The sequence below is a fragment of the Camelus ferus genome, chromosome X (genome assembly GCF_009834535.1).
Source record: "Camelus ferus isolate YT-003-E chromosome X, BCGSAC_Cfer_1.0, whole genome shotgun sequence".
Taxonomy (NCBI): Eukaryota; Metazoa; Chordata; class Mammalia; order Artiodactyla; family Camelidae; genus Camelus; species Camelus ferus.
The window spans coordinates 18,955,591-18,978,065 of record NC_045732.1 but is presented as its reverse complement, the minus strand read 5'-3'; the positions used below and the strand labels follow the sequence as shown (position 1 = coordinate 18,978,065).

The following is a 22,475-nucleotide window of genomic DNA, read 5'->3' as shown; positions in this document are numbered from 1 at the left end:
GGATCCCTTCTGGCCGCTATCGCCACCACCCGTCCACCACCCTTCATCTCCACGAGGAACTAAGCCGGACTCGGATCTGATCAGGATCAGCACCAGCACTCCAGTAACAAAACACAGTGACTGCCAATGTTTGGGCTTCTTACATCATTGAAAGGAAAGGGCAAGTCACAAAAGGAACCATATCGACTTATGTAAGACCTGGCACAGACCAGAGAAGCTTCTCAGAGAAGAACAGCAAACTCACCAATTGCTAGGATTAACTGAAACCTCCCGCAGTTGCGGACTGCCCCAAACCATGACATCAGGAAGGCTGGAAATGCATCCAACTTCCTCTATTTATCAAGCTGGCTAAAACCCAGAGTAATAGCAGCATGACTAGAAAAAAAAATTTTTTTTTAAAAAGCCCAGTAGACTGTACAAGTGGTTTGGGTGGGAAAGAAATTATCTCTGTATGTCCTTAGAGCCCTGCTCCAATGCAGAGGAAACTCTCAGAGAGGCTGCATCCAAGAATTAGAACTCCTGCGCTCATAGGCTGCTCAGAGGCCCTCGGTGCTGACCACAGGGCCCACATATCCTGGGATAATCAGCAAAACAATGGGCAAAGTGCACAGGTAACAGCAGCCCCAGGCAGTTTCCAACTGCCCTCTTGGGTAATGTGATTGCTGGTCCAAGGATCAACCAGGAGAGTACGATAGATAGATAGATAGATAGATAGATAGATAGATAGATAGATAGATAAATGAATAAAAATACCCAGAAACATGCAGCATCCTGGAGGGCTCAGTGCTTCACTCAGAACTTAATGATGAATTAGTGGCCCAGATTGAGGGGCAGAGAGTGGCTTACTGTTCCTGGCAATGACACCAACACCACGGAAGGAAGGACCAGAGGACAAAGGCCTTGATAAATTGAGAATGAAAGCAGAAATAAGCAAAGAGAAGCCCAAGTAAGGAAAGAACATTGCACAGATGGAGAGGATGGTGAAGGTTAGGCTTGTGGGCACATACGGGGGAACATGCAGGTCCTTGGCTGCAGAGCGGTGGGTATTGCCACCGAAGAACAACCAAGAGTGATTCTGAGACCTTGTGGTGGCCCCATTACTGATCTGACCCTACCTAACAGGACCTCTACCTGCACAGACTGGTGTGTTTAGTTTTGGATGCCTCCACTCAAGAGAGGTGGTTCAATTGTGAGATGGCTCTGAAAGAATTTAAGGATAATTAATTCAACACCCTTTCACGGAATGCCTACTGTGTGCCCAAGAACAGGGCCACTCTGGATGGTCGTACAGGTTGCACCCTGCAAAAGGGCCACTGGCCATGAGGACCATTAGAGCCTGAATCCCAAATGACAGGCTTTCTGACAGTGCCATATGAACCAGCTGCAGGCTCTGTCACAGGCATAACGAGAGCTCCAAGGAATGGCACCTAACCTGGTGTAGGGAAACAGATCTAGGAGAGTTTCCTCAAGGAGGTAACAGTCAAGCTGCATCCTAAAGGATGCACAGCTCCCTTTCCAGGAAGAAATGGGAATTAGCATTCCAAAAAGAGGAAAGTGCCTAAATTAAGTCACAGAGCCAAAGACTGGCCCAGAGTGGGCAGGACTTAGAATCAGTCTGATGTTGCTGAAGCATAAAGAGCAAAGCAGAGAACAGCCAGAAGGGGCCTGGAGGGATGGAGCAGACAACCAATGAAACGTATCAAGAGTATATCTGTGAGTAGACTGGGAAAAATCTACACCGCACGTCTAGGTGGAGGTTACGATGGATTATGGATAATATCCACTATGTATACAAGGCCTTCAGAGAGAGCAAACGGCAGCGAGGTGGTCTTCATCTCTGCCATGGGCAGAAGATAATGTCTAAAAGGCAGCTTAAAGCATAGCCCAAGGGATTTAAATTAACAACAGGAAGAATGTTCCGGTATTGAGCATTGTTAAATTGTAGAAGTGACTAAGAGAGCTTTTCGAATTGCTTCCTGAAACATTTAAAAAGATGACCTTGGAGCTCAGTGGTAGAGCGCATGCTTAGCATGCATGAGGTCTTGGGTTCAATCTCCAGTACCTCCATTTAAAAAAATAAATAAGTTAATTAATTAATTAAAAGATGACCTCTTAGTCACTCCAGTGAGGCTGCATCTGACGTGGAATGAACCAGGCCAGGGAAAGTATCTGGTGGACCTCTTGCAACTGTTGGTCCCATGCTCTTTTTCTGCAGCACTGAATGCTTTCCTTTCTCTCCTCCCCTCTGTCCAGTCTTCCTCTCTTCCCTTCTACTCTCCTTTACCCTTAGGGGTTCTCTCGTTTCCTTCCCTGCCCTGACCTAGCTTGAGGCTTGCCAAACGAACTCCAAGAGCTAGAACGCTGCTGGCTGCCTCTGCCCAGAGCTGGCGAAGCGGGTATTAAAGAGCATGTTGTGAGAAACCCACCTTCGAATGACTCTCTGATCAGCAGACCCAACCCTCTGGGTGAGGCAACCACAGGCCTCCACCCAACAAGGCAGAACTAAAGGTGTTTCAAAACTTAGGGCATGCCTCTCCTCACGGTGTAAACAATTACCACCTTAAAAGTGAATCCATATGCAAGGATATACCAATGAATTCTTTCTCAGAGCATTAATTTACTATTTCACAGAAAGAACGCTTATCTACTTGATTTTTTTTTAATGGCAGTCTTACATTAAGCTGTATTAAGTTAACTAGAGGTGAACTTTCCTCCATTTGTATGAAAACATTTCACCAGGAAAACTGAATTCAAATACCTACCACCACCTTAAATCAATCCCAACTGCCAGGCCTGATGTTTTCTAATTAACTCTTTTTTTCCCCCACTGTATAAGGAATTTTTATTAAAGCAAGAATTTTATAATCCAAATTACATTTCCTTGCTTAGTTATCAATTCTGTTATTCAAAACAGAAGTGACATTCTGAGTTATTCCACAGTAGAGAATTACAAAATTAAAGGAATGCTTTAAATTTTTGTACTTTGCAAAAATTCTTTTTCCCAGGGTCTATAAAGCATTAATTTGTTTTTATATTTTACAATTTTTTGTAGTTTTTTGCTGTTTTTAAATCAGTAAGTAATCTAGGACCAGCATTATGTTTGCTAGACCTGGCATTTGCTCAGTACATAAGGTTCCTTTTTTTCTTTATTTCACATTTTGCAATTTTTTTCCACAGTATTTAAGTTTTTTGGTGTTTAGGTATTTTTCTTTGGTGAGGCATGAGTTTCTTTTCATGGTCCCTGATCAATTGTAAACAGTTGGAATACCAGTGGCACTGTTACCCGCTTTCTGGGCAGCCTCTTTAGCTTGGTGGGCTTGGAAATAAAGCTACAGTTCATCAACTTGAGAACAGAGAGACTCTGGAGACTCGAGCATATGAAGAAGTTGCTGGTAAAATCAGAACTTCGAATTAACTCTTAACTTCTCTTTCCACTGGGTAGCAATAGATGCTGGACATTTTCCTCTACTTGAACTATGTTTTGATATTATGTTTTCAATAATGAAATAAAATACGACGAAAAGATACACAGATGAGGAAAAAACAAAGAACTGTACGTGTAAGAATGGGTCCCAACAATTAACTAAGAAAACCATCGTGTCAATTTTTCCTTTGTTAAGTCTGGTTGCATATTTGACCTTTGGGCTAGAAATGAAGGCTGGTGCATTAAAATTTTTCTGTTTCCAAATATATTTGCCACTTGAGATGTTCTAAACACTTAACTGCTCCTTAGTCCAATTCCAGAGAGTGAAAAGACAAGGGAACTTTTGCCCATAAAGTTTTTATTGTTCCCACTGGAAATGAGTAAGAAGTTACATTATTATCTAGCCCTATTTGACAGATAAACTGTGGAATATAGGAACTTGGTGATTTATAATACCATTTTTTAATTCAAGGTGAGGGCCTCAAACTCAAACTCTATACTGCTGCATCTCTGCCGACCCTGCCAGCCAAAGAAAGTTCTAGCCCTTCCCTTCTGTGGTAGATTACAAAACTGGCCATAAATTCTCCCTATTCCAGTATGCTCGTCCATTTGCAGTGTGACTGCAGCTCCACCTAGCAAAAGGTGGAGTCTATTTCTCCACCCCTTGAATGGGGGCCGGACACTGGCTTTGCCCAATGGGACATTAGCAAATGTGATGCAAGCAGAAGCTTGAAAAGTGCTTGAGTGTGGAAGTTTGCTCTTTCCTGCTGCTCTTGGAACCTCAAGCCACCACGTGAGCACGCAAACAAGCCTGAGCTAGCCTGTCAGATGGTGAAAGGCAAGTGCCCAGTCACCACCACTGTGCCAATCCCCAGAAAAGGGCTATCGAGCTGACAGGCTGTGAACTGTGGGGGGCATGAGTGAGCAAACTAGGAGCAGCAGGACCATTCAGCTGAGCCCAGCCCACATTGTAGACTCCAGAACTGGGAACTAATGAAATGGCTGTGGCTTTATTTAAACCCCTAAACGTGGGGGTGTTTTGTTACACAGAGAAAGCTACCTTATGCACCCTCATTCTTCCTTTCCTTTCTCTTCGTTCTTTCTTTTCCTCTCTATCTACCCTTCCTTCTTTTCATTACTCCCCTCATGCTTCTTGCTTTCTTCTTTTCCTTCCGCAAGTACTGAAGGTACCTATTTAAGGGCCCACCGGGTACAAAAGACACTGGCCCGGGCAAGTTACAATTCAAAGCCTGATTCATTTCCTTCTAACCCACTCCCTCAGAAGCCCGCAGGAGCAGACTCTACAGACCTTGCATGATCTTTGGGACTCACTCATAAAGTGATTCAGCAAGGTGTTTCTGGGGCCTGGCAGGCAAGAGGGTGGACTCTTGGCAGAGTTTGCAGCCAATCTCTGGGCATTTGCTGGTGATAATCTCCCTGGGAGAGTAACTTGTCACAGTGACCTGTTGAGTAGACTATTGAGGTATTCTAGCCCTCCCCTCTACCCAACACTCCTTGCCACCAGAAGGGAAATACAATAAGAAAATGGGCCTTTCAAGCCAGACACCCAAGGGTTAAGGGGCATAGCTCAAGACCCCTTCTCTCATGTGGCTGCCCAGCCTAAGTGAGAGGGATATATTTATAACCACAGGAAATAACACACCATGAGTGGTAAAATGCTTAGATTTCCATTTGTTTACTACACTAATAAAAGAAAATCAGTAGGATCATCTTGCTAATGATATCGAACCACTCGGTACAACTCAGAAGCCAGAAGAAGGTCATTTCTTAAAATGCTTTTCTTTCCTCTTCCACATTTACAGTCTGTACTTTATTCCCACTCTAACTTATTTTTTCCCCTGAATGATGTTTTTTCAGACTTTTTAAAAGTTTACTTTTTCCTGGTGTCCTGGAACCTGCCATTTGTTTGTGGTTACAACATTAATATCTAGAAAGGGCAAATTAGATGTCAGGGTTGGATAAATGTTCACTTTTTTTTAATGACGTTTTAAATGGAACTCTTTGCTCCCTAGGATTCCCTGGAGAAGTTCACTTCTTTTCTAGGTGCGTATGTGAATATATTTTGAAACTGACCACCAAACTGTCAGGTGGACAGAGATTTTAATGGCTTCCACCAACAAGAGTAAATCGGCAACAAGGACCTACTGTACAGCACAGGGAACCATATTCAGTATCTTGTAATAACCTACAATAGAAAAGAATCTGAAAAAGAATATATATATATTTATATATATATATAAAACTGAATCACTTTGCTGTACACCTGAAATTAACACAACATTGTAAATCAACTATACTACAATAAAAAATAAAAATAAAAGAGTAAATCGGAAATACACCCTCTGGAACACATTTCTAAGATTTTTCTCGATTTCACAATGCCATCTTCCAGAAGAGCAGGGGAAGACTTTATTGCCTCAAGCACCTTCCAATATCTCCCTTCCCATGTTCCAGAACTATCTATAGAACCTCCCTGTTAAAGAGAATTATTTGTCCTCCAACTGTTCTCAACAGGAATAGTCCCTTCCATTTGTACAATGACTTATGGTGGACAAAAGGCTTTTGTGTACATTATCCCAGTTGACCCACAAATGTTTACAGAGAAGAGACCAGGCAAATTCCTAACCTCATGCTAGGCACTGGGGATACACTGGAAAGTAAAATAGGTCCTGCCTTCAGGGGGCTTATTGTTTAGTGGGGAAACAAAGATGTGATATGAAAATTAACACCAAGAAATGTAAGACAGCAGCTGTGATCGGTACCATCAAGAAAAGCCTATGGACCTCTGGGTGAAGACAGTGGAATTTGACATGGGGATCTGGTAAGGCTTCTCTGTGGAAGTGATGGTGAAACCTGAAAGACAAGTGGGAAGAGTTAACCTAGCAAAGAGGCAGAGAAAAACCATACTAGGTAGAGGAAGCAGTATATGCAAAGGCACTGTGGCAGGAGAAAGTACAGCCCATGTAAGGAACTGAAAAAAGGCCAGAGAGGGCAGGACACAGGGGGGCAGGAGGAGCAGGGAAGGCTCAACTCATACTGGGGCTTGGAGGCCAATATGAAGATTTGTGTCTTGTTCTGAGTGCACCAAGGAAGGAGCAGAGACTGGTGTGGGAAAGTCACCACAGGATTTTAAACAGGGTGATGTATTCACATTTTGATAAGACTGTTCTGGCTGTTGAGTGGAAAATGGATTTGAGTGGGACAGAGTGAAGGTGGGGTTCCAGTTTGGGATTTCTGATCTTCATTCTCAAATATTTTTCTGAAGGTCTGAACAATTCAATACAACAAAAATCCAAAGTAAGAGGTATAATCAAGAAAAGGGAAGCTATAGATTTGTTTATTTCATTTACACAAACACACATGAAAATCTAATGAAATACGATGGAAATTAAGAGTTCAGAAAAGGAGGAAGAATCAAAATAATTAGACACATCATTTTTCTCTTCACACCAGGGTTCAGCAGACTTTTTCTATAAAGGATCAGATAGTAAATATTTCCAGTTTTGAAGGCTGTAAGATCTATGCTGCAACCTCTTTCAACTCTGCTATTAGAGCAAGAAAACAGCCATAGACAAAATATAAATGAAAGGGGGCGGCTGTGTGCCAATGCAACTTTATTTACAAAAACGAGCAGCTGGCAGGATTTGGCACATGAGTAGTAATTTGCCCTGCTCTATGCCAATGAGAAAGTGATCCTAATATCTGAGGTGAGAGATGAGAGCCTGGATGAGAATGGCGGTGGTGGTGATGAGATAGAGAAATGTTTGAGCAGTGTTTGGAAGGGAGAATTGATGGGAATCGGGTCTGGATCGGATTTTTAAGGGTGACAGAGTGGCAGGCACCACCTAAACTTCAGCTGATGCACGTGAGGCTCAGAGCTAGTAAATGGCTGGGTGTGGACTAGAACCCAGTTCATCTGACTTTACACGTGGTCTAGCGTGCCTTCCCGCCACAGCCACAACTCCCCTGGCAGTCCACTCCTCAGCTCCCCACCGCAGCCCAGCAGCGTCCCAGCCTCCCACTGTTGCCAGGTTGTGTTTGGGGTGCCTCCTCAAAACACTTTGAGGCTTTCAGTCACACACAATTTCTATCGAGATAACATCAATTCCCACTTTTCCCCTCATATCAGTCCCTGTGGACTAAAGATGAGTCAGGTATTAGTAGCAGAATCCAGCAGAGTAGACAGTCAAGGCCTAATTTGGGCAGGGGGGAGACACAGGATGAAGAAACGGGAAGGGGGTAGAATTAACCACAGATGCATCTTTAAAAGATGAGCTTAGAGTTAAGTGCCTGGAGAGGGTGAGGAGGGTCAACGGCAGGAGAAGGGCAAGCCCACAGGTGAGGGGCAGATGTGAGGACAAGCACTTCCTAGGCCACCGAGGAAGGCGCAGGAAGCCAGGCCTGGAGCCCTGAGGGGCAGGAGCACAGCTCCTTCTTTTCCGCTCTTGGCTTCGAGCCTTGTCCCCCTCCCCAACCCCCCAGCATCTCAAAATTCTGCCTTTGCACTTGTCCTCAGGGGCGACACAAACCCATCCGGAACCACAACGTAGCCCAGGGCTCTGCGGAGCGGTGGAGGAGGAATTTCACGTTAGGCTTGTGCCTTAGAAGCTGAAGTGATACCTCCATTTAAAGACCCTGCTTGTTCCGTGGAGGCCAAGGGGTAGTCAATGACCAAGTCACAGATGACAGAATGACATTCTGTATTCCCCTCCCAGCACAAAGAAAAGCAGGTTCAGGGAGAACAGAAATGCGGAAAGGAGATCAGAACCAAGGAGGGGAACTAGAAAACAGATAACTAGGTCACAAGCCCTTGACATTTGTATTACCAAATACCAAACCACAAACATGGCTCTCTGGAGAAGAGAAAAAGGGAATCATTCCGAGAAAGGGAGTTCCATTCTGAACTCTTATCCATGAAGAGGGGAAAACAATCCTTCCAGGAAGCATAGTTTTTAACTTGCGCCTAGTCCTTAACTGAACCTGCTCGGGGGTGGCCACACTTGCTATCTCCACTTCCTCTCTTCCTGGCGTCTCTTGAACTGATTTCAAACAGGCGTCTGAGCTACTCTTATCAAGGCTGCCAGACTCCCCCCTCACCTAACCCAGAAGTCACTTCTCTGTCCTCGGCTTACTCCTCCTCTCAGCAGCCTTAACAGTTGATCACATCACCTGCAGGAAGTTGTGGCTCCAGATTAAGACTTCCTTCTAAATGGAGGCCAGGCCATATTTGCACATGGAAAGGATAAAGGGTGTGTTCTGGGAAGGTAAGAAACATCTTCAGTCAACTATGAGCAGATGAACGGTGCTATAAAATGTGCTCCGGTTCTAAGAGCTTTGAGGACACAAAGATGGGAGTGACTGATTCGATCTTTTGTGTGTTTGGGAGATGGAGGACAGAGCAACTTGTTCTACACCAGAGGGACTGAAGGAGATGATGAGGACCTAGAAAGCCTGTTAAAGCTTGCCTGGAATAGGACTATCCTACCCTAAAAGTTCTAAATTTTTGACTGATATCTCAAAGACCACCTCTCAAGGCTTGTTTTTTTGTTTTTGTTTTTGTTTTTGTTTTTGTTTTTTGTAAGGCATTGCAACCCATAAAAGAATACAAATTTCACTTACAGTAGTCTGTAACAGATCAGTGTGACTCCATTCATCAGGTCAGCTCTGCTGGTGAGTAGGGCTACTGCAAGCCTGGATGACTGGGGAAGAGCCCGATAGGGTCAGGCAGGGACCACATAGGAGCACTGAGATGGGAACCTGCTGTTAGCTTAGTGAGGGCAAAGGTGGAGACGGGAAAAGACTCCCGAGGAGGGGGTTGCCTACATTACAGCTTTAGGTTTGCTGGGCTGGTCCTTAGAAACAAGAAGTCAATGCCATTCCAAGTAGCTCTCCTACATCCAGGAAAATCTCCCAGCTGCTAGCTGGCCCTTCTCCTTTTATTTTATTTTTTTCCTCCCTCATCAGGATGTTCTCTTAAAAGCATCAACACTACCTGCTCCTTTTGTTTACACTGCCTTCAAGTGACTCTACTTGGCTCCACCGGAAGGGGAATTATTTTTTCAGACTGGATGGTGTAAGATAGGGTGGGGAAAGCCTCCGCTGCTGGAAACTCCTCTCTCACCGGGGAATCTGGCTATGACACTGAGCCCTGGCCTCCCACCAGAACAGGCCCATCCATTTTCTCCTTCTTTTTTTAGTACTCTCCTCTTTGACCCGCCCAGGGCTGCGATTTGTCAGGGTGTTTTTCCAGGAGACCTGGGAAACAACAACATGACAGTTTCAATGGTTTTCATTGACAGCCCCAGTGGAGTCCTCCTGTGAAACCTGCAAAACTGGACACAAAAACAACCCATAAAAATTCTACCTCCCACAAATGTCTGGACGCTGCCTTTTCCCTAATGACCCTCCAGCACTGATGCAGCATGGGTGGCTTCACAGTATTTTTTTTTTAATGATTTTTCCAAAACTTAGGTGTTTCAAGTGGTGAGAGAGTATTATTTTTCTCCCCTGCAGTAAGAGTCTAACTCCCCGGACATTTTTGGAAAACCGGAGCAGACCACATGAGTGAAGTGACTTCCAAATCCAATCACTTGCCATGAGACCCCAAAGTCTCCTTCAACCATGAGGTGCACTGGGCCTGCTCGTTACAAGGTCTGTAACTCACTTTAATACACTGCAGGGACAACATAATGCCATTTGCAGCAACATGGATGTCCCTGGAGAATGTCATTCTAAGTGAAATAAGCCAGAAAGAGAAAGAAAAATACCATATGATATCACTCATATGTGGAATCTAAAAAAACAAAACAAAACAAAAACCAAAAGAAGACAAATGAACTTAAATATAAAACAGAAACAGACTCACAGACATAGAACATAAACTTGTGGTTGCCAGGAGGGAGGGGGGTGGGAAGGTACAGACTGGGAGTTCAAGATTTGTAGATACTGACAGGTATATATAGAATAGATAAACAAGTTTATACTGTATAGCACAGGGAAATATAGTCAAGATCTTGTAGTAACTTACAATGAAAAAATATGAAAATGAATATATGTATATTCATGCATAACTGAAAAATTGTGCTGTACACCAGAAATTGACACAACATTGTAAACTGACTATAACTCAATAAAAAAAAATACACTGCAGGGAAAGCCGTGTGATATCATGTGTGCACCAGTTTGACCTTGAACTCTCTGAGGGGTCAGTAAACTTGATAGCAGAAAGGCTGCTCTCTAGAGGCAGCTCCTATAAGTCCTTCTGCCACCCAGAGACTCGAGCAACAGTCCACACTTGCTTCTCAGAGAATGGATGCCAAAAACATTTTACTGGTGAAACTAGCGACTCAACAAGAATGATGACTAGAATGCTGAGGGAAAAAAAAAAAATCATTTCTCTCATTCAAAGTATAACAGTCACATAGATTAGTCTCAGGAATGGATGAAAAATTTTACAGTTAAAAAAAAAATACAGGGTGAATATGAAACAGAATATTTCAATCTGTCTCCCAGGTTCTCAGTGGAAAGGGTCAGGCTGAAAGGAAATGGACCGAAATGGGAAAGTCAGGTTACAGCTGGTGGGGTTTCTCAGGAAGGAATATTCAGTAACTTCCCAACTCCTTGTGAGTTGTCGATAAATATTAACCATAGTAAAGAAAGGTCGCCATGACCACTAATGAAGCAAACAGCAGAATGTTTAAAAAGGCGAAAGTCCCTGCCTTTGAATTCTGGCTTGGCTACTCGCTGCCCCTCAAACCTCAAACAAGTAACTCAGTCTCTCTGTATGCCTCAGCTTCCTCATCTATAAAATGGAGATAATATCACTAGCATCCATCTGACAGTTGCTGGGACATATAAATGTGTCAATATACATAAAACACCTAAAACAATCCCTGGCACAGAGCAAACACTCAATAAATAGTAATTACCAGTATTGTAGTTAGAAAGATATACTGAAAAATAGCATTTGATATGGACATGATCTGCCTGAATAAAGATGTAGCATGGTGGGGAGGGAGATAGCTCAGTGGTAGAGCGTGTGCTTAGGATGCATGAGGTCCTGGGTTCAATCCCCAGTGCCTCCAAAAATAAAAATTAAGTAAAAAAAATATGAAAAAGAATATATACCTGCATAAGTATAACCGAATCACTATGCTGTACACCAGAAATTAATACAATACTGTAAAATGACTATACTTCAATTTAAAAAAAAAGACGCAGTGTGCTCAGCACTCTGCTAATTGCTTCATGTGCCTGGACTAGGGGGGACACTGAATGTGCTTCTCAGGGAGGCAGGGAGGGACTGTGGGCCCACCGCCGTTCCTGCACTCTTTCCTCCCTGGCCATCCCACATGGCCCAGGCCCTCCTCAGCCTCCTTTCCCTGTGCTCCTTTCCCCATTCCCACCCTATCACAACTGCCCCCACCCTCACCTCAGGACTGTAGCTAATACCCCTCTTGATCCCTGAGCAAGAAGGTCCTAGCGAGCTTCCAAGTCTCAAAAGCAGTGTCACTTTAAACCAACTCGGATGATTGAACTAATGACTCTGTCATTTGTTAAAGGAATTGGAGACCTGAGAGAGAAAGTGAGGATGATATTTGAGGGGCCAGGGTCATCTTTCAGGGCTTCATTCTCTCGCAGTGGAGGACCCTCCGCACACTGGTTGTCCCCACCCCAACCCCCCGCACAGGTGGGCGAGCCTGCGCCATCGGGCTCCAGGGACTTCCCTTTTGGCAAATATTTAGTGAGTAAATACCATGTACCTGGCACTACATGAGGCGCTAGGAACCCACTGGTGAGCAAGACAGATACAACTGTGCCCTTCTAGAACTTACATGCTGGTGCGGCACTCAAACACATAAAAATGTAAAGGGACAAACAGATGAAACAGCTACAAGTTTTAAAGAGGGCAGTGAAGCAAACACACTAGAGCTGCATTATATACTTAGAGGAGACAATGACACACAAAGAACGTGCCATTTGCGCCATATTATAAAGTCAGCAAATAAAAAGTACATCACTACGTGATCCTTTCTATTAAGACGTTCATGTTGGCAACAATCAGGCCACCGCGTTGCCAACACACCAGGAAACCTTAACTCCAAGTGGGGGAACTTCGCTTCTCGCTCAGCCGCTCTGCCATGTTTTTTTCCTTACTTCTGGAGTTTTGATATTTTCTCTCAGACCAGTTTCAGATGAAAACATGGAGAAGAAAAATTTACCTTAAAGGAATCAAAATTATAATACTTAGAGAATATGGTAAATCTACATTTACCTGTAAGCTGTCCAGCTGAAGTTATAAGATTAGGCTAGACAATGCATTCCCTCTAGAGCTGGTGTGAAATTGCTTTCTTCTTAATATACCTCAAAATGACAACTCTCGTGGGAGGGTAGGACTATGGGCGGATTATATTTGTTTCATTGTGGTTTTCTGGAATTTCTAAAATTTTAATGATAAAGACACACAATTTTTAAAAACAGAAAAATAAGCCTTCTTCTCCCAGGTATAGTCTATTTGGGTTTTTTTTTTTTCTTTCTACCCAACAGCAAAACAGAACTACACTAAAAACATCATTAGCTGCTCGATAAAATCTACATGTTAATGGTAATAAGCATTAAGCAGAAAACTAAAGCAGGGATGTGGATACAAAGTGTGTGGGAGGGAGTGGCAATTTTAGAAAGGTGGCCTGTGAAAGCATCAGGAGAAGATGACATCTGAGCCAAGACCTGCTGAAGGAGGTCAGGGAGTGAGCCTGGAGCCTCGCTGGGGGATGAACACTGCAGGCGGAGGGCACTGCGTGCCCTGGTAGAAGGCTCCCCCAGACAGGGATCAGTCTGGACTTAATGGAACCAAGCAATGAGTCAGAAGAAAATTAAGTGATGAGTTGGCATGGCATTGTGATAAGAAACCACGGCCCCAGGCTATGGCGGGGCAGGAATCTCAGTGCTTTATTTGTACTAACTCAATCCTGGCAACAACCCTAACTAGGGTATGTGTACAATTTAATGTCCAGACTGGAGCACCTGAGAGTAAAATGAGACACTATTAATTAACAGAGAAAATGGGCATAAATCAGGGCTGCCTCGGGCAAACTGGGATGTATCATCACCCTACTGAAAGGCATATTATCATAACTGCTTTATAGAAAAGGGAACTGAGGCAAGGCACAGAGGTCACAGAGGTCAGTGGCAGGGTGAGGATTTGAACTTGGATAGCCAAGCTTTAGCACTCACACACTTGATGCTGACATACTATTGCCTTTCTGTGTTTTGTATGCGAGGGAGCTCCTGGTGCTAAACAAAACAAAACAAACAAAAAAAAAACTGGGTTGTATTTACCATAGGAGTAGGATATTAGGCTGGAAAAAGCACCAACTTGTAGAGTTAAACACCACCACTTTACAAGGTCGGCAGCCCTGGATAACCTCAGTAACCTCTCCAAGCCTCGGTTTAGTCACCTGTAAAACAAAGCTACTTAGACCTACCTCCCAACCCCGCTGCCACACCCAGATGAGGCAGTGTTTGTGAGGATGGTTTGGAACCTGAAAAGCACAACATGGGTATTAATTCTGAAAAGTTATCGTATATACAAATCTGCATTTTCTCTACAAAGCGCCATATGGTCTCTGTCACAACGAATGAATTCTATGGACAATCTGTAAATGAGCAGGTGTGGCTGTGTGCTGATACAACTTTATTTACAGGAAAAGGTGGAGGGCCACAGGCCATAGTTAGCCAATCCCTGACCTAGAGAAATGCTATTTAAATCACAGCCCCTCAACGCTCCCTGTGCCTCTTTTCTGATTCATTTTCTTCCACAGACAGCACTAATCACCATCTAACATAATGCATATTTTATTTCTTTATTATCTGCTTCCCCCAGGAGAAAATAAGCTTTGTTAAAGGCAGAGGTTTTGTCTGTTGGATTCACTGTTGAGTTCCCAGTGCGTAGGAGAGTGCTTGGAACATAGTAGGAACTTCAGAAATATTTGTTGAAAGTGTGCACGGGTCAATGAATGGAGAGATTTTTGAAGGAGGGAGACATACTATTGGGAAAGAAGAGTAAATCCATGGCAAGGAAAAAAAGGAAACAGAGAAAGAGAATGGTATCTGAAAATTTAGGGGAAGAAAAATTATTGCAAATGAACTTAAACTCAGTTTTGCCATTCCTTGTAGGCAGAGGGGAAAAGGATTATTTCCAAAACCAATTTTGTGGGTTGTGAACATTTGGAAGAACTACAGCCTTATAAAATAATTTCCAAAATAGCTGGTTAAAATCTAAATGTATTATTGGCTTGATTTAGGTTTAGTTAAGAGAACAGCTTGAGGTTTGTTGCAGATCAACTAATTACGAGTGTGTGTGTGTGTGTGTGTGTGCACGCGCGAGTGTGTTTAATCTCTCCTTTCCCTCCATTCTGCCAAATTTGGGTTCAGTTTGTTCACTGGGAGTGGTCTGAGGACCAGTAAGGAATTAATTCAGCAGACTTTGCCGGGAAACATACATACTTGCCCCTAGTTTAGTTCAGGGCTTGGCAAGTTGTAACGTCATTCACTCAGAATTTTCTTCACAGTTCAATTCAAGCTCATAGTTAAGGTTAACAGCAAAATCTTGCTTAACTGAATAGGTGCATTTCTAAAGAGAGAAGGGTTCTTTCCATATGGTGCTTGATGTAACTCTTTCAAACCAAGATCTATATAACATACTCAACTGGATAACCTAATGTTCACTGGAAGAAAATATGACTTTCCTTCTACAAAAGCAAGTATGCATATCTAATGCACAACCTAAACAATATTCAACTTTCCAGACACAGTGTTTAGCAAAAGTCTGGCTTTGCATAGAGTAAACAATAGTAGCAAGATTCTTCTAAAGAACTCTGATTCGAGTCCTCAATTCTGGTGCACTCAGCTCAGCGTTTGAGTGTCTAATGCATGCCAACAGGGAGTGAGGCCAAAGAACTTCATTGTCAGGCTCATGAGTAGTTAATTTCATTTCATCCTTAACTTCTTAAAGACATAAATGTCCACTTACTGATTGATTTCATCTGGTAGCTGGAAAAAGAGCACTGGACTTAGAGTCGTAAGATTTGCCTAAAGGACTGAAGGGATGAAGGAAAGGGAATAGAATGAAAAGAGAAAGACGATGAAAATGAAGAAAGGAAATGAAGAGAAGAAAAAAATGAAGGAAAAGAAAAAGAAATGAAGTTCTAATTCATGACATGGAAGATCCTTGGAAACATGATGCTAAGTGAAAGAAGCCAGACACAGAAGGCATGATTCTATTTATATGAAATCTCCAGAACAGGCAAATCCATAGAGACAGAAGGTAGATGAGTGGTTGCCAGGGGCTGCGGGGAGGAGGGGGAAATGGGGAATGACCACTAATGAGTGCAGGACTTCTCTCTGAAGTGATGAAAATGTTCTGGAATTAGATGGTGGTGATGGTTATACCACCTTGTGAATATACTAAAAACCACTGAATTGTATACTTTAAAAGGGTAAGTTTTATGGTATGTGAATTATTTCTCAACAAAAAAAGGGGAGGATTTAAACAGACCAGCTTCTGCCACTGACTAGCTTTGTGAGCTGTGGACAAGGCATTTAATTTCTCTAATATGCTTCCTTCTCTGACAAATGAGACTAATATTAACCTACCTCTCAAGGTGTTGCAAGACACAAATGAAATAATCTATATCAAAGTAATTTAGGCAAAAATGTATAATGCTACAAATTCAAGATAATTCCACTCAAAATCTTAATGAGGTTATTTATAGAACTTTATGGTAATTCTAAAGTGTACAGTCATCCATTGGTATCTGCAGGAGGATTGGTTCCAGGAGCCCCTGCAAGGTACCAAAATCCAAGGATGCTCAAGTCCCTATATAAAGTGGCATAGTATTTGCATATAACCCACAGAGGATGTATACTTTAAATCATCTCTAGATTACTTATACTACCTAGTACAATGTAAATGCTATGTAAATAGTTGCCGACTTACAGCAAATTCAAGTTTTGCTCTTTGGAACTTTCTGGAACTTTTTTTCCCAAATATTTCAATCTGCAGGTAGTTGAATCCCAGGATGTGGAACCCATGGACACAGAGGGTCAGCTGTATATATAAAAGAAAGTGGCTAAGACAATTTGACAAAAAAAGAAAGAAAGGAGGGCTTGACTTACCAGATACCAAGACTCATTAGAAAGCAACAGCAATCAAGGCAATGTAGTATTACTCGGGGCTTGACAAATATACCAGGAATCCAAATTTGAGTGAGCCTGGAAGCAGATTCACACATATATGGGCACTTGATATAACAAAGGAGGTACCAGGGTAGGTGCAGCTCAGGAGGGCAAGGATCAACTCTTCAATAAATGATTGTGGGACAACTGGTTTTCTACATGTAAAAACAATCCACATGTAGATTCCTCTCTCAATTCCAATTAGAACAAAATTATTTCAAAAGCCAACATTTAAAACTTTTAGGAAACAGTAGAGAAGAATATTTTTGTCTTTGGGATAAGAACAAAAGTGCAAAATATACAAAAAAAAAAAAAAGAAATTTGACTACATTGAAAGAACTTTGTTTATCAGAAAACACCATAAAAAGTGGGAAAAAAAATAAGCCACAGACTGGGAGACATTATCTATAACATATATCATTAAAAATCAGTATCTAGAATATATAAAGAACATCTAGAAATCAATTTTATAAAATGCAGGCAACCTGATAGAAAAAAAATTGGTTAAAAACTTGAACTAGAAATTCACAAAGATGAAATTTAAATAGCCAGGGAACACTAGTACTCAAGAGAAATGCAAATCAAAACCAAAAGAGATACCATATCATACCTATCATCTTAGTGACATTCAAAAGTCTGACTATACTAAGTGTTGTCAAGGATGCTGAGCAACAGGAAGCCTCTTACATTGTTGCTTAGGAAACTAATCTGGCAACATCTGGCACAGTTGAAAGCATACACCCTACCACCCAGTACTTCCATTACTGAATAGAATCCCTAGAGAAACATTTATATATTAGCACAAGGAAGCATGTTCAAGGCTGTTCATAGCAGCTGCATTTTTAATAACAAAATCTGAAATAATTTAAATGACCATCAATAGAAGGATGTACAAATAGATTATATATTTACATAATAGGCTACTACAGAGCAAAGAAAAAGAAATGAGCTAGAGTTGCAAAAGGACATGTAGCAAAAAGGACAAATCTCACAAAAAAGACATTGACAAAAGTAAGTCATAGAACAATGAGAGTAAAAATGATACCCATTATATAAAGTTTAAAAGCATGCAAGTAGCATTCTCTTTTGCTTAGGGACATATTCATATGTAGGATAAGTATAATATATAAGAAGGTGAACACCAATTTCAGGATAGTGCTTACCACTGTGCACTTTTTTTAAAGCTAATGTAAAGGACCTCAAGATGACACCATTGATGGAGCAGGTCCAAAGGAGATGGAATTCCATGCACTTTCCTTGGCAGAACTGAACCAGCACTGGCCCACCCTCAATGAGTCCCCCTACGAGCAAAGGCCACAATGGGGTCAAATCTATGTGCTTGACTCATACAGTGTTCTGATTACCTGGGCTAATTATCCACACGCAGCCAATCCAAGCAATAACAAGCCACAAGAAGGGCTCACTTCACCTTGGATACCATTTTGATGCCAACACAAGAGGAAGATGGAGTACTGAAACTGAAATATCCTGGTTGATAAAGGATTACCATTTAGTAACAAGCAGTAACCAAGACTATCAATATCACAGTTAATATGAAAATCATCCTGTACATAATTTAATCTTTGATGATTCAAAAAGTACTTTAGGCTCCAACAGCACATAAGAATCTTTACTACAAACATCTGCTGTCCTTATACATAATTTACAGGCTAATAAAAAGTTTGTGTTGATAGAAGGCTGGATAAACCAATGAGAAGTTGTACTTCTACTTCTCCCTTTGCACAGTTAATAAGACTCCCTCTTCGAAAGGCAACTTCTTTCAAATTGCTCATAGATCCAAGGAAGCAAGGTTAAATACTTAGTTCCCTGACTGTAAGGGGTCTTGTAGGAATGGATAAGAAAATAATTCTGAGGATTTGATCAGGCCTTGGCAAAGTTAGCAAAGACACTGCTCAGAGAAAATCGACTTCCCTTTTAGTACCCTTTCTCTCCTCTAGGTGGGGCCCATTCCCAACTTGGAGTCACCCAATGGCCTTGTACTTTTTGAACCCTTACCTGCTCTCAGAAGACCTCACAACAAGACACATCAACCAAATTCTGTGGCCATTTACATTTTAACAACTCTTTACTTAAACCAAAGAAATTAATCTCTAATGGTGGAATTTCAGGATTCAGCTAGGTGAATGTGGGGAGTCGAGGGGGAGGCTGGACACAGTTATTGCTATGGACTGGACTGTGTCTCCCTTTCCCACAAATTCATATGTTGAAGCCTTAACCCTCAGTGTGACTGTATCAGGAGATAGGGTCTCTAGGAGATAATTAAAGTTAAATGAGGTCATAAGGGTGGGACCCTAATCTAATAGGACCGTGGCCTTACATGAAGAGAAAGATCTCTCTCTCTCCACCATTTGAAAACACAGCAAGAAGGTGGCAGTCTACAAGTCAAGAAGAGAGCCCAAAGTCACAGGGGAGCAGTCACCTAGTTATCCATCTTTGATGTTTTCACTGTTTACATTAAAGCTAGTCCTACTGATGTAGCCTGTATCCTTAAAATACCAAACCCAAAGGATCAAGGGTCTTTAATTAGGAATCCCCAAGAGGTCCAAACAAAGACATGGGAGTTCAGCCTGATGGGTGGCAGGGGTACAGCAAGATTGTGAGCAATCCAGTCCAGAGTGCCAGGTCAGATCACCCTCCCAAACATCTCTGCCTGCTGTGGGTTCCAATCATACGAGGAACCACAGAAAGCGGAATTCTGCATACAAGGACTTGAGGGGAAAGGGCACACTATTGAAATACAGAAGGGCCAAGACCCTCAATTTGAGCACAGTTAGTCCTAAAATGCATTGAGAGGTTTAACCTATGCCAAGGTTTGGATCCAATTCCAGTCTGGGGAAGAAGGCAGAAGGGGGGACAAGCTAAAGACATGGCTATGACAAGCAATGACCATTGGTGTAAAGCTTGGAAAACAGGTGTGGTCCATCCTCGAAACAAAGTCAGGAGCCTCCATACAGTAAATTGAAGGTCCAGGAACAGACTCCTTGTCCCAAGGGGCTGGGCAGAGAGAGCCCACAAAAGAGAACTGCAGGGAAGGAGGCCTATGGAAAGGAGCATGTAAGTAAGATACAGCCAGGATGAGGGTTACAAGGGCCACAAGAAGTGGTTAAGGGCTCTCAGGCAGAACTCAGAGATATACTTCCAGGAGCGAGAGTCAGAAAGACAAGAATCAGCTCGGCTAGGGAGCCCAGAATATCAACTCTGTTGACAGCCCAGGAACACGGAAGCATTCTCTCCACTATCGGGCTTATTCTCAGCCATCTGAATGGTTGGTGTTAGGCCAACAAAATAACTAGATGCTGGTGAAACCCCTCCTAGAACAAACCCCACGGGGCTTCCGTGTTTTCTTCTAATGGCGTTTTATTAAAACGAACAATTCGTTTCTGACTTCCTGACTGCTGGCCTCAAAGAGCCCTGACATAGTTTGGGTTCCTTCAGAGGGTAACTCAGAGGCAAGGACGTGAGAGCAAGCAGCTTATTTAGGATGTGCTCCCAGGAAACAGGAGAATGGGGAAGTGAGACAGGGCAGGAAGGCAGCTAATACTGGTGTGTCATCAAGCCAGTTACCGCTGAGGGCAGCTGAACCTCAGTCCTGGGGAACTCCAGGAGCCAGTGCAGAATGCCCATCTGGCTCAGTGGTCCCGCTGGTGGGCAAAGTGCTGGGCTCTTTATCTATCAGCTCTCACCAGGCACTGGCTGAGGGCTGCTCCCTGCATGTGGTGGGGAGTGTTAATTCCCTGGCACTCGGGGCTGCCACATGGGCGGGCAGAGAAATGCACAGCTAGTGGCTGCAAGGAGGCTGGTGTATACTGCAGTGCTCAGGGCTAGGGATGTTGAAACGGACACCCAAACTCTATGAAATGAATGAGGAAGTACGAAGCATGGCAGGCAGTAGAGAAGAGGGTGGTTTCACGCTTGCCCTGCCCCACTCCTTCCTTCAGATCAGCACCTGAGGGGTGTGTGTGTGTGTGTGTGTGTGTTTGTGTGTGTGTGTGTTTTGGCTTGACTTGGTGTGTTTGAGGAGTTCAGTGGTTTTCTTCAGGTGTTTGGAATGTCTGAGGAGAGACTAGGTGAGGCGAGGTTGCAAGGAGTTGCTACTTGAGGTTTAAAGAAGCGCCCAAAGAGCACTGGGCTTTGCGGCTCTAACACAAAATGCACACCCCTGGTTCTTCAGCCCGCACTGAGAGGACAGGCGGAGTGGCCCTGAGGCAAGGAAGTTTATCATCCCTAAATGGTCAATGGACAAAGATTCTACAGAAACCCAGCTCTGCTCTAAAGCCTCGCTATTCAAAGTGTGGTCCCCTGAAAAGCAGGAATCTCTAGCCCCACCCCAGAGCTTGAGAAGCAGGAATCTCCAGCCCCATCCCAAAGCTCCAGAATCAGCATCTGCATTTCAGCAAGATCCCCAGCTGATCGATCTGTACATTTAAAAAGCACTGCCAAAGATAACACTATTCGCTAAGTGTTCTCTGCGTAAAGAGTATTCAGCGACTGTCTCCTACCAAAATCAACTGGGAGTTATTTGCTCGATTTCAGGCTATATTTGCTCTATTCAGTTTGTCGAATTAACTTCAGATTTGCTGAAAGGAATAAATTAATGCAACTGGGGACAAAGGGAGATAATAGTGTCAACCAGCAAAACTGGGTGTAATCACAACAAAATAAAGCATACTTTAGTTTTTCAAGACCTCTTTCATTTACTTCGTTCTTCCCTTTTTCCCCCCTTGGCAAAATTAGGAATCAGAGCTTAATAAGCCTATACCATTCCAAGACTCTTCAGGAGGGCAAACCTTTGCCTCAATATCAGCAAAATACATTTGACAGTCCTAGGAGTGTTCTTCATTTCAAAATAATTCTCTGTGTGTGTGTGTGTGTGTTTTGCAGCAAAAGAAAAGCCAAAATTCTGAAGGTACTTAAAAATGACATTTTGATACGGGTAGCTGGTAAAGGAATAAATGAACACAGAAACAGACTCTTAGAAAAAATTAAAGTAGAAAAACAACTGATGCTAAAACTTAATTCAAGTTATGAATAAAAAGCCTCACATTGTATATCGATACAGATATGTGAGTCTATCCAGAGGTGGCTACTAATCCCAATCGTACTCAGAGGAGAAAATAATTGACAACTATGAGCAGAAATATATTTAAAGCATTCTTTCAGATATTGAAGGGGAACAGAATATGACACACTAAGATGTCTCTTTGACATAAGGCTTATTTGAGGCTGATTATTTTTAAGAATCAGCAGACACAGGAGAAACTCTGAAAACCAACTGGAAGTTATCCTTTTGGAAGAGACATTTACATGTATGAGGGAAATCTCCATTTGTAAGGGTGTCTCCCTCAAAGTACCAGGAAGAGAAGGATGACTCTAAATCTCTAGAAACTCATCAATGGAGAAGGCAGTGACTTAAATCTGCATTACCTTACCCTTGTTTACTGTGCTTTTCCTGGTAACCTCCCATAACTGGCTTCCCCTCTCCAAAAAATCTTTTCTCTTTAGCTGGAGAGGCTTGGGCCATTTGGGGGAGTTACTCAGTTTCCTTAGGTCTCTCCCATGTATACAGGAGATACACATTTTATTAAACTTGTTTGTTTTTCTCCTGTTAATCTGTCTTTTAATTATGGGGGCGGGGGGCCTCTCAGCCAAGAATCTAGAAGAGTAGAGGGAAATGGTTTTTCTTACAGCATTTACTGGGTAGTAACGCACACATGAGTTCATCAAAAGATACGTACAAGAGTGTTCCTCACAACATTATTCATAAAAGCCCCAA

General features: G+C 42.6%; 1 protein-coding gene and 1 non-coding gene across 7 annotated transcripts in view; one reads left to right on the top strand and one right to left on the bottom strand.

Annotated features, from left to right (window-relative positions):
- The window catches only part of ADGRG2 (adhesion G protein-coupled receptor G2), a 120,910-nt gene that overhangs the window by 82,459 nt on the left and 15,976 nt on the right, over window positions 1-22,475 (bottom strand). The gene's annotated exons all lie outside the window — the stretch shown is intronic.
- On the top strand, window positions 11,460-11,529 carry TRNAP-AGG. The gene has a single exon. It is a non-coding gene; the product is annotated as a tRNA-Pro (tRNA).